This window comes from Herpailurus yagouaroundi, unplaced genomic scaffold, assembly GCF_014898765.1.
Source record: "Herpailurus yagouaroundi ecotype Mexico unplaced genomic scaffold, PumYag 214, whole genome shotgun sequence".
Classification (NCBI taxonomy): domain Eukaryota; kingdom Metazoa; phylum Chordata; class Mammalia; order Carnivora; family Felidae; genus Herpailurus; species Herpailurus yagouaroundi.
Window position 1 is genome coordinate 5,032,018 of NW_024412445.1, and position 13,623 is coordinate 5,045,640.

The window sequence follows — 13,623 nt, forward strand, 5'->3', positions numbered from 1 at the left end:
AGTGCGGGATCCGGGCAGCCCAAGCTCTGGCGCCAGCGAAAGACACCGTCGGACCTGTCCCGAAAGGCAATTTGGGAGCGAATCCTTTGAAACTCAAAAGTATTAACCGTGCAGTCCAAATCCTTGATCCCGGGTGCAGCGGGAGGACCAGATGGACCAGAGGGACCAGCTGCGGATGCCCGGACTCTGTCGTGGGCTGGCGCTCCCTGTCCGGGAAAGGAGAACCTGGGTTTGCGGTGTCTGCCCACAGCCAGCCAGGTCTGAGGCCTCTCCTCTCTGAGCCTCGGTTTCCCCATCTGCAGGTGGAGTGGGGAGGCCCTACGTACTTCAATGCAGCCAAGCCTCAATGTCCTGGTCTTTGAAATGGGCTAATGAGCATGCCTGAGAGTGATGTCCCAGGGGTTAAATGAGGTCATAGGTATAACAAACTGACTAGCACGAGGGAACCCCGAATTCATGGAAACCATTGCCATCAATGTGGTTATGAATGTCTCCCCCCAATCAAAATTACGATACAAATAGGATATTAACTATAATTACATCTTCTTCTGGGTCTTTAGGCGGAAACAGCCACCACAATAACTTACCTTTATTCAGCACACATTTTGTACCAAACATCACTAATCTTCTTAATTAAGCCCCACTCTGAACCTCTGGGAGATGCCCACTGTACAGACTGGGAAACCGAATCTTCTGGAGGTTGAATAACTTGTTGAAGGTCAGGTAGCTGGTAAGTGCAGAGTAAGGATGATGCCAAAACACTTTGTGGCATTTTTTTATAGCTCCTGCTTTTCCCACCTTTGGACGGAATGTATCAATGAAGGGTCATCCTTTCCTGTAGCTAAAATAGGCCTCCTGAAAGGCTCTACTGTTTGCTCCAAGCTGAGAAAACCATGAAATGAACATCTAGAGAAAATGGTACGAAGGAGCTTAGATTCCTGGAAGAAGAAAACCCAAGGATTCCTGTTGTAGACAAAGGGTGGAGAGAAAATTCAGGAGAAAACTTAATTTGGGCGTCTGCTCAAAAGTATATAAGCTTTGAATCTTACAGCTTTGCCAAAGGCCCCCATTAGCAGCGAATGCCTGCACCAGGCAGAAACCCTGATAGGCAGGGAGCTTCAATAGATGTTTGAAAAGCATCTATATACATATGCATATATTTTTTGCATCACTTGTAGTAAGCTCCCTGCACTGTAGTCTCTCACTCCTGTATAGTTTGATTATGTCTCTCCTGAAGCACTGACAATATCTTACATAACCATAGCACAGTTACCAAATTCATAAATTTACACTGTAAAACACTTGCATATAATCTAGGTCCATATCCCAATTTTGCCTGATGATCTGAGAATCTTTCTCTTTTTTACAGTGTTTTTTACAGTGTTTCTTTCTTTTTTTTTTAATTTTTAAAAAAATTTTTAATGTTTATTTATTTTTGAGAGAGAGCAAGAGAGGGGCGGAGAGAGAGGGCGACACAGAATCCAAAGCGGGCTCCAGGTTCCAAGCTGTCGGCACAGAGCCCTACACAGGGCTCAAACCCACAGACCGCGAGATCATGACCTGAGCCGACGTCGGACGTTTAACCCACTGAGCCGCCCAGGCGCCCCGTGTTTTTTTCTTTCCATCTCAAGATTCTGTCGAGGGTCAGGTGTCATATTTAGCTGCCTCACAATGGCTGGGCTTTCCAACATTACTGTTCACTGAGAAAGGATCAAAATAAATGTCCTCAAGTGTTGGCATGCTGACATTGGTCCCCAGGATTCCTAGGACAGGCCCTCATTCCCTACATTTTCCAGCTCCTCGCAGACATCCGCACATGCCTCTCCCTCTGGGCAGGGCCCATTCAGTACCACTTGATGATCCAAGTTCATGAACTTGTCACTCTTGTTGTGGCCCTCAAAACTGCAGCTGTCCCCCGGGGCCGAGCCAATTCTGTGGACACATTGCACCTCAGTGCCTTCTCCTGCTGCAAATTCCAAATGCTCACAGGCCACATGCTTCCTCTCAGAGGGATGCAAGCCGGGATGGCCTACAGCCATGCAGTGTAGACATTACCCTCGAGAACCCAGCCTGCCAGGGGCCAGGCGGTGTGGCTTTGTGTTCAAGGGCTTTACCAAGGGGAAACGTACGGTTGCGATTAGGTGTCAGGACAAGAAACAGGATTTCGTGGCACTGAGGAATTCAATTGTACAAATGCGTGCTAGAAACCTCCTTCAGCTGAAAGTAGAGAATCTTCTAGCCTCTAAGTATACTTGGTAATGAATTGGTTAATATCTGTCTCCTCCGTTGGCTGTACGCGTGTGACTAGGGTAACCCAGTGCTGTTCACCAGTATCACCCCAGCAGGGGGAGTGCCGGGCACTCAGTGAAATAAGTCCTCACTGCAAACTAGTGTCACGCAAATGAATTTACCAATACAGCCAATGCATGGAGTAAATGAATGATAGGACCTGGGACCCGGGCACTGTCTCATACCTTGCCAGCGGCCTTGGCAAAGGAAAAGGGAATAAGGTGAACGGCCCCTTGACAGTGAAATGCCCTGGCCAGAGGGGGCCCTCACTTCTTCCATGGGTGAGGCCAGTCCTGGGGTCCGCCTGTGTGCAGGGACGAGTCAGCTGGAAACCAGTGGTCAACAGCGCTTTGGACGGCCTGCTCTCCCCCCTCACCGTGGGTGGGGAATTGATCTGGAATCATAATACAATCACAGCGCCTGCCACAGGCAGGTACCTGTTTGAACCGCTGACCCCTGGGCCAGTCCCACCGTGTAGAGTTCACCTTCCTTTCCCCCCACCCCCGGGGGTCACTCTGCACTGTGAACAGCCTCCGTCATGACCCAACTTGCACACCGGTATTTGAAACACAGCGGTTCCTTGACTCCCGTAAACAAGAGGAATCCAGGCTGCCCCTCCCCCTGCATACAGAGGCGGGGAGCCTGGTGAGGTTAAGAGAAGGCTTCTCCGTGGTGGAACGCTGCAGCGATATCCTGGAGAATCCAACATGGTAAGTTCTGTAAGGCAGGAACCAAGGGGAGGGAGAGGCATTCGCCTCACCAAAGCCAAGGAAGAATCTACCAGGTAATCACATTTGATTATACCATGTGGGCGATGGGGCTGGCAGACACGGGGCGTCAGGAGATGTGACAAGAGCCCAGGCTGGAAGGCTAAGAAGGGACTCTTTGTCATGCTCCGGAGTTTCTTCTTTATTCCAAAGGCAATGAGAGGGAACGAGAGCTTTTTGTCCTGGGTGCGGCTAACCGGATTTCCCCCAAAGTGGAACTGTCCATAGCCCCCCCCCACCCCCAACAGCCCCACTTCCCTTGGTCCCTGAGCAGCAATTGATTGGAGGATGGTGGGGAGGGGAGACATTTGGCCCAAGGATTCCTGATTGTAGGTTGGCTTACCAGTGGGCGGAAGGACACCTGCTCCTGGGAGTCTGAGCTGGGAGTGCCTTGAGGCCCTGAACGGTCAGACCGGGCGAGGAACAGCTGGGCCAGGCTGAGTTTGTGAGGGGACATTCTGGGTCACAAGCCCCAAATACATGCCCTCTGTCTCCCATCTCCCCGGGTCTGGGTGACGGGCGGCTCTTGTTTCAGATTCCCATGGTAATCCATTTTTCTTATGAACTCTCCTCGAATCAAAATGACTTGATATCCCAGAAGAGGTTCACTGAAGGATGTTAGGATGTTTCTTTTTTGTTTCCTTAATGTTTATTGATTTTGAAGAGAGGCTCTGTGCAAGTGGGGGAGGGACAGACAGAGAGGGAGAGAGAGCATCCCAGGCAGGCTCCACACTGTCAAGCCCAGCACGGGGCTTGAACTCAGGAACCGTGAGGTCGTGATCTGAGCCGAAACCAAGAATCTGACACTGAACCAAAGGAGCCACCCCAGGGCCCCTGAAGGATGTTTCTTAAGTCTGGTTTATTGAGATTTACTTTACCTTCAGAAAAAAATCACATTTTATGGGGTTTGGGCAAGGTATACAATTGTGTCACCACGACATCAGTGAAGATACAGACCCGTGTCGTTGTCCAAAAGCTTCCCTCTTGGCCCTGCGGCCCCCGCCCCAGTCCTGGCAACCTCTCTCTTCTACTTTATGGCTCCCAGTTTTGCCTTTTTGAGATGGTCATATGGATGAAATCACATGGTAGGTGGCCTTTTCTGCCTGGCTTTTCTCACCTAGCGTAATGCATTTGGGATTCACCTATGTCAGTTCATGAGTCAACAGCTGTTCCTTTTTAAATGTTGCATACGACGCATGGATGCCTGTGCCTCAATGTGTTCATCCACTCACTGGCTGATGAAAATTTGGGCAAGTCCCAGTTTGGGACAATTATGAATAAAACGGCCACCCGGGTTTTTCTGGGGACGTCAGTTTTCATTTCTCTTGGGTAAATAATAGAAGCGAGATTGCTGGGTCGTATGATATGTATTTGACTTTATAAAAGCCCACCAAGGGGCGCCTGGGTGGCTCAGTCGGTTCAGTATCCGGCTCCTGATTACGGCTCAGGTCGTGATCTCACGGTTTGTGAGATCGAGCCCCGTGTCTGGCTCTGCACTGAGCCTGCTTGGGATTCTCTCTCTCTCCTCCCCCCTCTCTCTCTCTGCACCTCCCCCTCCCTCATAATAAATGAATAAACATGAAATAATAATAATAAAAAAGAACCCGCCACACTTTTTTCAAAGTGATCGAAGCCATTTGCACCTGCACCAAAAATGTCTGAGCATTCCAGTTCCTCCCTATCTTGATCGATACGTGGTATCGTCAGGCTTTTGACTTTCAGGCATTTCACTTGGTGCGTGATGGTATGTCATTCTGATTTTAATTTGCATTCTCCTCATGGCAAATAGTGTGAGCCTTTGCAAGCACCTCCTGGGGCTTTTTCTGAGGCATCTCCATCGTAACTGAAAGAATGTTGTGCTCCTTAGGATGATTTGGGCTGCGGGGAACAGAGCAGGGCTCACCACCCCCCTCCCTCCCTGCCATCATCCAGGACCTCGGCACCTCCCACCCTGCCCTCGGCTGCTCCCACTGCCGGCGCTGCCCCCATACACGGCCCCCCCCCCCCCCCCCTGTGCTGTAGAGGTCTCAGTGCATATGTAGCCCCAAAGGCAGAAAGGAAACATTCCTCCTTTCTATAAGGTTCCTCATTCTAGAAGGCTCCAGATTTCTTCTCACATCTCAGTGGTCAAAATATGGTCTTGGGCCCAAGCCCTGGCAGCACCTGGCGCCTTTAACCTCTCTCTTGCGGGGTACAGGGTCAGTCAGCAAGAGAGGAGGCTCAAGAGAAGGGTGGTTGGTAAATGAATGACCAGCAGCCTCTGGCCAAAAGCATGTAGCCTTTATGGCAGTGAAAAGCCAAGACCCCCACCTCCTTTAAAAGTGGCTTCGGGGCGCCTGGGTGGCGCAGTCGGTTAAGCGTCCGACTTCAGCCAGGTCACGATCTCGCGGTCCGTGAGTTCGAGCCCCGCGTCGGGCTCTGGGCTGATGGCTCAGAGCCTGGAGCCTGTTTCCGATTCTGTGTCTCCCTCTCTCTCTGCCCCTCCCCCATTCATGCTCTGTCTCTCTCTGTCCCAAAAAATAAATAAACGTTGAAAAAAAAATTTTTTTTAAATAAAAGTGGCTTCCTGGGGCTCCTGGATGGCTCAGTCGGTTGAACATCCGACTTTGGCTCAGATCATGATCTCACAGTTCGTGGGTTCCAGCACCACATCGGGCTCTGGGCTGACAGCTCAGAGACTGGAGCCTGCTTTGGATTCTGTGTCTCCCTCTCTCTGCCCGTCCCCTGCTCGTGCTCTCTCCTATCTCTCTCTCTCTTTCAAAAATAAATAAACATTAAAAAAACAGTGGCTTCCTGTGGCACCTGGATGGCTCAGTCGGTTGAACATCCGACTTTGGCTCAGCTCATGATCTTTCAGCTGGTGAGTTCGAGCCCTGCATTGGGCTGGCTGCTATCAGCACAGAGCTGGTTTCATATCCTCTGTCTCCGTCACTCTCTGCCCCTCCCCTGTTTGTGCTCTCCATCAAAACATAAGCAAACATTATATATATATATATAAATATATATATATTTATATATATATATATTCCGAGTGCATGCAATTCTGAATCCCAAGGTACGCAAACCCAGTTATGCCTCTAAACCATGGGCTCCTTTTCAGCCACTTAAAAAATAGTCAAGCCAGCCCTTAAACTCAATTAGAAGTTAATCACCCACTCATAGCATACCAACTCTACTTAATGAAATATATTTCCAAGCCCAACACGCTTGATGGTTTTAATAAACAACATTCCAGAGCTAAAAGGGGAATCCAAAATAAGAACAAAACTATTTAATGGGCAAAACGTATCGAGAGCGACTGAAGATTTAGTATGAGCACAACTTCCACGGTGCACGCGAAAGCTAGCGAAGGCTTGTTTTCAAGGCAGCATGGCAAAGTTAACGTTTGAATCGCTACACTGAGAAGCTGCTGCAGTTAGCATACGTTCTTTAAGAGGATTAATCTGCCTGCACATCGTCCTGTGAGGCTACACAGAAAAAGAACAGCTAATCCCGGGGACGCACTGGAGGGATCCCACAGCCAGCGCTCGAGGTGGCGAGAAACCCCGTGCGCGAGGAGGCCGGGGGAGCGAGTGCCCCATCCATCCTGGGGCCCTCAGTGCTCTTGCTCCACAAGTCTGTTTCACCATAATGTGCAGAGTTTATAACCCAGAGCAGTTGTTATTTAGCACACACGGTGACTGATGGGGTGACGATCTGGGACAGGTTTCTTTTCCTTTGTTCTCCTTACTTTTAGTTCTATCTCTTCTCCCTCTTTCTTTCACTCCTTCACCCTCCAAACGAGCCGAGTTCTTTTTATTTTATTTTTTATATTTATTGTTTTGGGGGGGAGAGGAGGGGCAGGAGGAGGGGCGGGGGGCAGAGGGAGTGGAGGCAGTGGATGTGAAGCGGGCTCTGAGCTAAGGGCTGTCAGCACAGAGCCCGACATGGGGCTCGAACTCATGCATCGCAAGATCATGACCTGAGCCAAAGTCGGACGCTCAACTGACTGAGCCACCCAGGCGCCCCAACCAGTCCCATTTCTTCAGCACGTGCCTCACTGTTGGCAGGTGATAGCCGAAAGTCCCGTCATACACGGTACTCTGTGTACATGTCACAGTTAATCCCATCAACCTGTTTGGAGGCGAACGTGATGGTCTCAATCTCATATTCAAGGAGGCTGGCTCAGAAACGCCCCGTGACTTCCCAAGGTCACTTAACCACGGGAGCTGGGATTCGAAGCCACGTTTCTCTGACCCGAGTCCCATCGTCTCCCACTCTCGGCTCCACTGTGGTTTCTCGTCAGTGTGTTATTTTCCGTGTAACCGGCTATTTACGGGTGTGACCAAATAGGATTTCTTTTGTGCAAGATCCCGCGATTAGATTTCAACACTGTGGACTTCTGCATCTTTACGGAAGGGGTTGTCCTTTGTTTTAGGATCAGAAGATGTGATGTCATTTCTGGTTGGGCACGTGTCCCTGAATCCAGTGTGGAAGAAGACATTAAGTGCTCTATTTTAGTTAGAGATTTTAAGCCCCCCCCCCCCGTCAAATCCCCCTGCTTTGAAGGGGTTTCGGGGAGGCGGCTGGGATGCTAGCTTGCGAATTCTGACGCATCTGGACACCGGACACACCCACAGGATGGGCAGACCCAGAAATAGGCAAAGGACGGGTGGCTCAATCACTTACACGTCTGGCTCTTGGTTTCTGCTCAGGTCACGACCTCACGGATTCACGAGTTCAAAGGCTGTGCTGTTTTGTGCTCTGTGCTGGCGGGGTGGAGCCTGCTCGCAATTCTCTCTCTCCTTCTCTCTCTGCCCCTCCCCCACTCGCACTGTCTCTGTCTCTCTCAAATAAAGAACAAAAAAAAAGGAAGAAAGAAGGAAGAGAAATATGCAAGGGAGGAGCCACCCCTGGAGAGGGGGGTCCGGGTCAGAGCAAACGCCATATATCTGAAAAGTCCACATGAGGTCGGAGCCTTGCAAGCCGGTGACCCTCCTGGAGATGGAGCATCAGGTGACAGCCGAGGGTCTGTCACAGGGCAAGTGGATGGAGGTGGCTGCCAGGTACAGCCAGGGAGGAACGCCCAGAGCAGGCACCCAGTGCTCGGGCGAGGATGAGACAGTGCTTCGGTCCAGAAGGAAGTGGGTCAGGAGGTCAAGGTCTCTGCATCAAGGACACCCACCCCGTGGCTCGAACTGGGACGCGAGTCTACACAGACCGTCCATCCCGGGCACCTCCGGGAGACCTCTCCCGCCCAGGTTTCCCTTAGGACAAGACCCCACAAGGCCCAGCTTCTGCGGGGAGGAATAAGGGCAGGAAATCACGCAGCTCTGAGAGCACTAAGAGTTCCAGTGGCTTCCGCGTCTGCTCTGGGTTCGCAGACACCACGTCCGCTTAACAAACACTGATGAGATGCTGACCACCTGTGAGCACAGGACAAGTCCAGGTGATGGCGGTGGCCCTCTTACAAAGGCTTCCTTAAGGGGACTTGGGGGGTCACAACAGACCCCTAGAAGGAGCCGTCGATGACCGGATCAGAGGCACCCCCAGGAACTCCCTGCTAGGCAGGGACCCGAGAGTTCAGGAGCGCAGTCAGCAAGGGCTGTGGCTGGGAGCTGCTACCTGAGAGCAACTCTGACAGTCACGTGTTTATGACAATCAGGAGACGGGATTGTCACCCACTGAGACAGCTGTCCTACTGCCTCGGGGGACATGCAAAGGGAGAACTGGGGGCTCTGTCTCCTGTTCTGGCCAAGAACGTGTGCTTGGGAATCAGACAGGCCAGCCCCAATTCTAACATTGCTTCTCATTGTGTGGTTTGGGACCAAAAAAAAAAAAGAATGACTCAGTCTCCTTAACCCCAATGTCCTTGGCTATAAAGTCAAGATAATAATTCTGGGGTGCCTGGAGGCTCAGTTGGTTAAGTGTCTGACTCTTAGTTTGGGCTCAGGTCATGATCTCATGGTCCATGGGATTGAGCCCCGTCTCGGGCTCTATGCCACAGCTCAGAGCCCGCTTCAGATCCTCTGTCTTCCTGTCTCTCTCTGCCCCTCCCATGCTTGTGCATGCTCTCTCTTCCTCTCTCTCTCTCTCAAAAATAAATAAACTTAAACGTATTTTTTTTTAAATTCTTACCTTATATGATGGTTTTAGTAAATTTTTATATCTTAATGCTGTCATTAGTGTTTCAATTTCTATTTTTATTTTTATTTTTGAGAGAGACAGAAAGAGAGCACGAGTGGGGGGAGGGGCAGAGAAAGAGGGAGAATCCCAAGCAGGCTCTGCACTGTCAGCACAGAGCCTGATGCAGGGTTCGAACTCACTCACGAACTGTGAGATCATGACCTGAGCTGAAATCAAGAGTCAGATTTCTAACCGACTGAGCCATCCAGCTGCTCCAATATTCCTTTTTTTTTTTTTTAACTTTATTTGTTTATTTTGAGACAGAGAGAGAGAGAGAGAGCAGGAGCAGAGGAAGGGCAGAGGGAGAGGAAGAGGAGAGAGAGAATCCCAAGCAGGCTCTGCACGGTCAGCCCAGAGCCCGATGCAGGGTTCGAACTGGCAAATCATGAGATCATGACCTGAGCCGAAACCAAGAGTCAGACACTTAACCGACTGAGCCACCCAGGCACCCTGTACTGTTTCCATGTTCCATTGCAACATCATAAACGACCCCAAACTCAGCGATGTAACACAAACACCATTTTATTACGTGTTATTATCTTTGCAGCCTGCGTGGGTCAGTAACGCAGACATGGCACGTAACCAGAGTTATCCCAGCATCTTGTCATCAGAGCCATCCCGGCCCCTGTCTGAGTGATGCTCTAGGAGCCGGCATAGGAACCAATATGGAAGAAAGGTGAGTGAAGGAAGGAAAGAAGCTCCCTGGGGGTCTAGGTATGGAGTCTCCTTCATTTCAGGGACACGGGCTATGAAAGAGAGTGTGGCACCCCCCTGCCCGGGCAGCCTTACCTGGCTTCCCGGGGTGGCCAGCCCAGGAGGCAGCTGCCTCGTGGGCTCCAGGTAGAGCAGCAGAGCGAATGCGGGCCTGTGGCATCTTCAGTCCCAAGAGCTGCTACGTGTCATCAGTGTTTACTCTGTTACACTCTTGTTTGTCCTTGCGGCTTGTCACACCACAAGTGATGTAGTTGTCCACTCGGGTGCTTCATGGAAAGCACCCAGAAACAGGAACAGCATCACAGGGCCAGCCTCCCACACAGAGCCCGTGGCCGACCCCAGATATCCACCAGCAAGGGAGAGCTATGTCATCGCGTGCTGTACCGTTTCCGGAGGAGTAGCCTTCCCGAGCGGGGAAGGCGCAGGAGGAAGCCTTCAAATGCTGGGTGAGACTAGAACAGGGGCATCAGGTCTCAAGCGAGACCTTGAGCCGTCACCCTCCCCTCCAGTGCCTGGTGGGGACGCTGGCCTGCAACAGAGCTTGGGCGTTTTGGGCGATGTGCGTGACATCCTGTTATGCTGTTTGTCCTGCGTTTGAAAAAGACCTGTGTGTGCATACGATAATAGCAACACTTTGCTTTGGGGAACGTTTTCAGGAATCTGGTCACCCACATCCGTGGCTGGCACGTTCATCGAATGTCCCGAAGAATCTCTCCAACACTCGAGCCAACATGCCCGCACCAGCTGCGAAGGACACCTATTCGGGGCCCCCGCTCAAGCCCCCAAGAGTTGGGGCTGGCACCGAACTCCCAAGTTAGGTTCCTCCAGGACTGATGCGTCCGTTCCAGTCACAAGGAGGGCAATTATTCTTCCAGAAGAATCACCGAGAGAGGATATCTATCATGGTGAAGCTCATAGATTTTGGGGTTCCATCTGGCACAATTCTCCTTCGCCTCGGGCCTTGGGCAAGTCATCCAACTACACTGAGCCTCGGGGTCCTGAAGCATAAGGCGGGGGCCACCTACCACACATGACATTGATTACATAACGTGTCTAAAGCGTCCAGGGTGTGTGTTTGTTATGACTGCTGGCCACGGACGTCTCGGGGACGTGTAGACCAGCCATGCCTGCGGCGAGCGCCACCTTGCTCTGGTACCATATTCACGGTGCCCCTCGCCCGCATCCGGAACATGGGGAAGCAATGGCACCATGGCCACAGGGTGGTGTCGGGGGACTATCACCAGTAAACGTTGGGGACAATGCCTCCAAGTGAGGTACGGTGTATGGTGGGGATCCTCACAGCAGCCCCCCATCCCCGGGACCATTATTCTCTGTGCTTCTCCTGCCCCAAGGATGGTCCGACCTGTTACGGCCCCTGCTGCTCTCCTCCTAGCGGAAGATGACACTCAGAACAATAGCCCAGGAAGGCAGCTGACAGTGTCCAAGGAATGTACTTCTCCACATCCTGCGTGAGACAGAGCAGACTGTCCCCACCCCCACCCTGTTAGGTCGATCGGTCGTTTGAAAGGCCATGGGGGGCTGCCTGCAAGAGTGAGCTTGGAGCTGGGCCCTTCCTCGCCAGCTCAGAGACAGATGGAGAAGGAAGGGACTTCGCTTTGGTGGACAGTCGCCCATCCCCTCCTCCAGGGTTTCAGTTACTCGCTGCCGACCGCGGCCCCGGGACACGTCCCCCGTGGATAAAGGGGGGACACTGAACACCAAAGAAAGAAAGAGGGAGCAGTGCCCCGTGACATTGGGAAAACAGCTCCCATGTCCTTCACGTGACGTTTACTTTTATTCCCAAGCTTTTACAAGAAGACTTAGAAATACTTAGAACGTTGACTACTTATGCAGCCCTCTGCTCTCCCCCCTACTTGCGACGTGCGTGTGTGTCCATTTCCACGTGCTAGCAGAGAGTTCAAGTTCAGTATCCATCAGGGGCTGGCAGGCACCCTATGAATTGCCCCTCCGCAGGCACGTCTGGTTGGGCAGTTGAGGCCGTTCCAATTTTTTGGCTGCTATGAACAGGACCACAAGAAACACTCTCGGGCACGCTGCTTAAAAAAAAAAAAAAAAAATTCCTTCACATATCTCGTTAGAACGTAGCGGATTGCCTCCCCCTGTTGTGTTGGGGTCAGGGAAGAGATGAGTCACTTGGGTCACCGTGAACAAAGCCGTCCAGTCGGAATATGCCTGGTAGCAGACGCAGAGGCAGCTGGCTGGTCCCAGAGGGCGCAGGCCTGCTCTTGACCATCCCCCCACCCGATTCTTCTTGGCCCTCCTTCCTGCCGGCTGGCACCTGCCCCCTCGTGTCTGCCTCTCATCACTGGCATTCTCCAGGATTCCGTGGCTCCTTCGGCTCTGACCAGCCAATTACCCAACGGTTTCCATTTGCACTGCCAGCAGGGCTCAGTCTGACTGCATGGTTCTTATTCCTCAGAGGGCGTATTCCTTCGTCCAACGGGAATTCACAAAGGTGGGGGGGGGGCATAAGTAGGGTGTATCATGGGGGCAGGGATTCAGGAAGGGAGCCAAATTCAGTTTAACTTCGTCTCCCAAGGGAGCGTCGCAAGACCCACTGCCACAACATAGGGACTAGTGAGCACCACCATCTAATTGGCTCATGATTTGCCCAGCCACTGATTAGGACTGGCCCTAGGACGTTTTCCTGCCAGCCTCGCCTGGGGTCCCTGCTGCAGCAGCAGTCAGAGGAAGGGTGGGTGGGGCCGCGGGGCCTGCGAGGTTTAGGGGGACAGGCTGCCTGTGCTGCCTTGCGGGCTCCCCAGACTTCCTTTCCTGTCTTGGGGGGCAGGGACAGGTCCCTGCACACAGGGCTTCTCAACATCGTATTGGCCGAAGCCAGTCACGTCCCAGGCCCTGTGTCACCTTGGGAGAGCGATACCCAAGGACATGTGCGTCGACATGGAAGTCCATACATGACCTGGGAAACTCCACAGAAAATACCTTTCCTTCTCCTTTGGAAGCGTGCCTCCTTTCTGGATCCAGCCACTGTGAGTTAGTCTCTTTTTGGTAAACTTTATCATTATCTCACAAATGGCATAATCTTCTTGCCTTTTTTTTTTTTTTTTTTGCTACCTTTGTTAAAAGTATTGTTAAGTGGAAACGTTGAAAATGCACCCAGAGGGGCGCCTGGGTGGCTCAGTCGGTTAAGCATCGGACTTCGGCTCAGGTCACGATCTTGCGGTCCGTGAGTTCGAGCCCCACGTCGGGCTCTGTGCTGACTGCCCAGAGCCTGGAGCCTGTTCCAGATTCTGTGTCTCCCTCTCTCTCTGACCCTCCCCCATTCATGCTATGTCTCTCTCTGTCTCAAAAATAAATAAACGTTAAAAAAACTTTTTTTTTTTTAAATGCACCCGGAATGTGGCAATTCTGCATGGGCACTTAGCTTTCATTTGTATATACCAGGAGGTGCTTCCCAAACCTGGGATCCTCGGCCAGCCTGGGGGAGGGGTGGGGATCAGCTCAGCTGGTGCTCAGCGTGCAGGAGGGGTGGCACCGTGAGGCATCACACAGCTACCCGGTAGCTGGCCGCCCGGCCTCAGGCGGCTCCCCTAGAGACAGTGCGGCCCTGCCAGGCAGCCAGGCTCAGCGGGTACAGCCCAGTGCAGCGCTGGTGAGGTCAATCCAGACACGCCTGCGCCTCCCCCTCCCCACCCCTCGCTCATGG

The 13,623-nt window shown here is 52.1% G+C and overlaps 1 long non-coding RNA gene across 1 annotated transcript; it reads left to right on the top strand.

Moving 5' to 3' along the window:
- Positions 1–9,709: 9,709 nt before the first annotated feature.
- On the top strand, positions 9,710–10,998 carry LOC121017032 (uncharacterized). The gene is made up of 2 exons (XR_005784595.1): positions 9,710–9,897; positions 10,592–10,998. It is a non-coding gene; the product is annotated as an uncharacterized LOC121017032 (long non-coding RNA).
- The last annotated feature ends 2,625 nt before the right edge of the window (positions 10,999–13,623 follow it).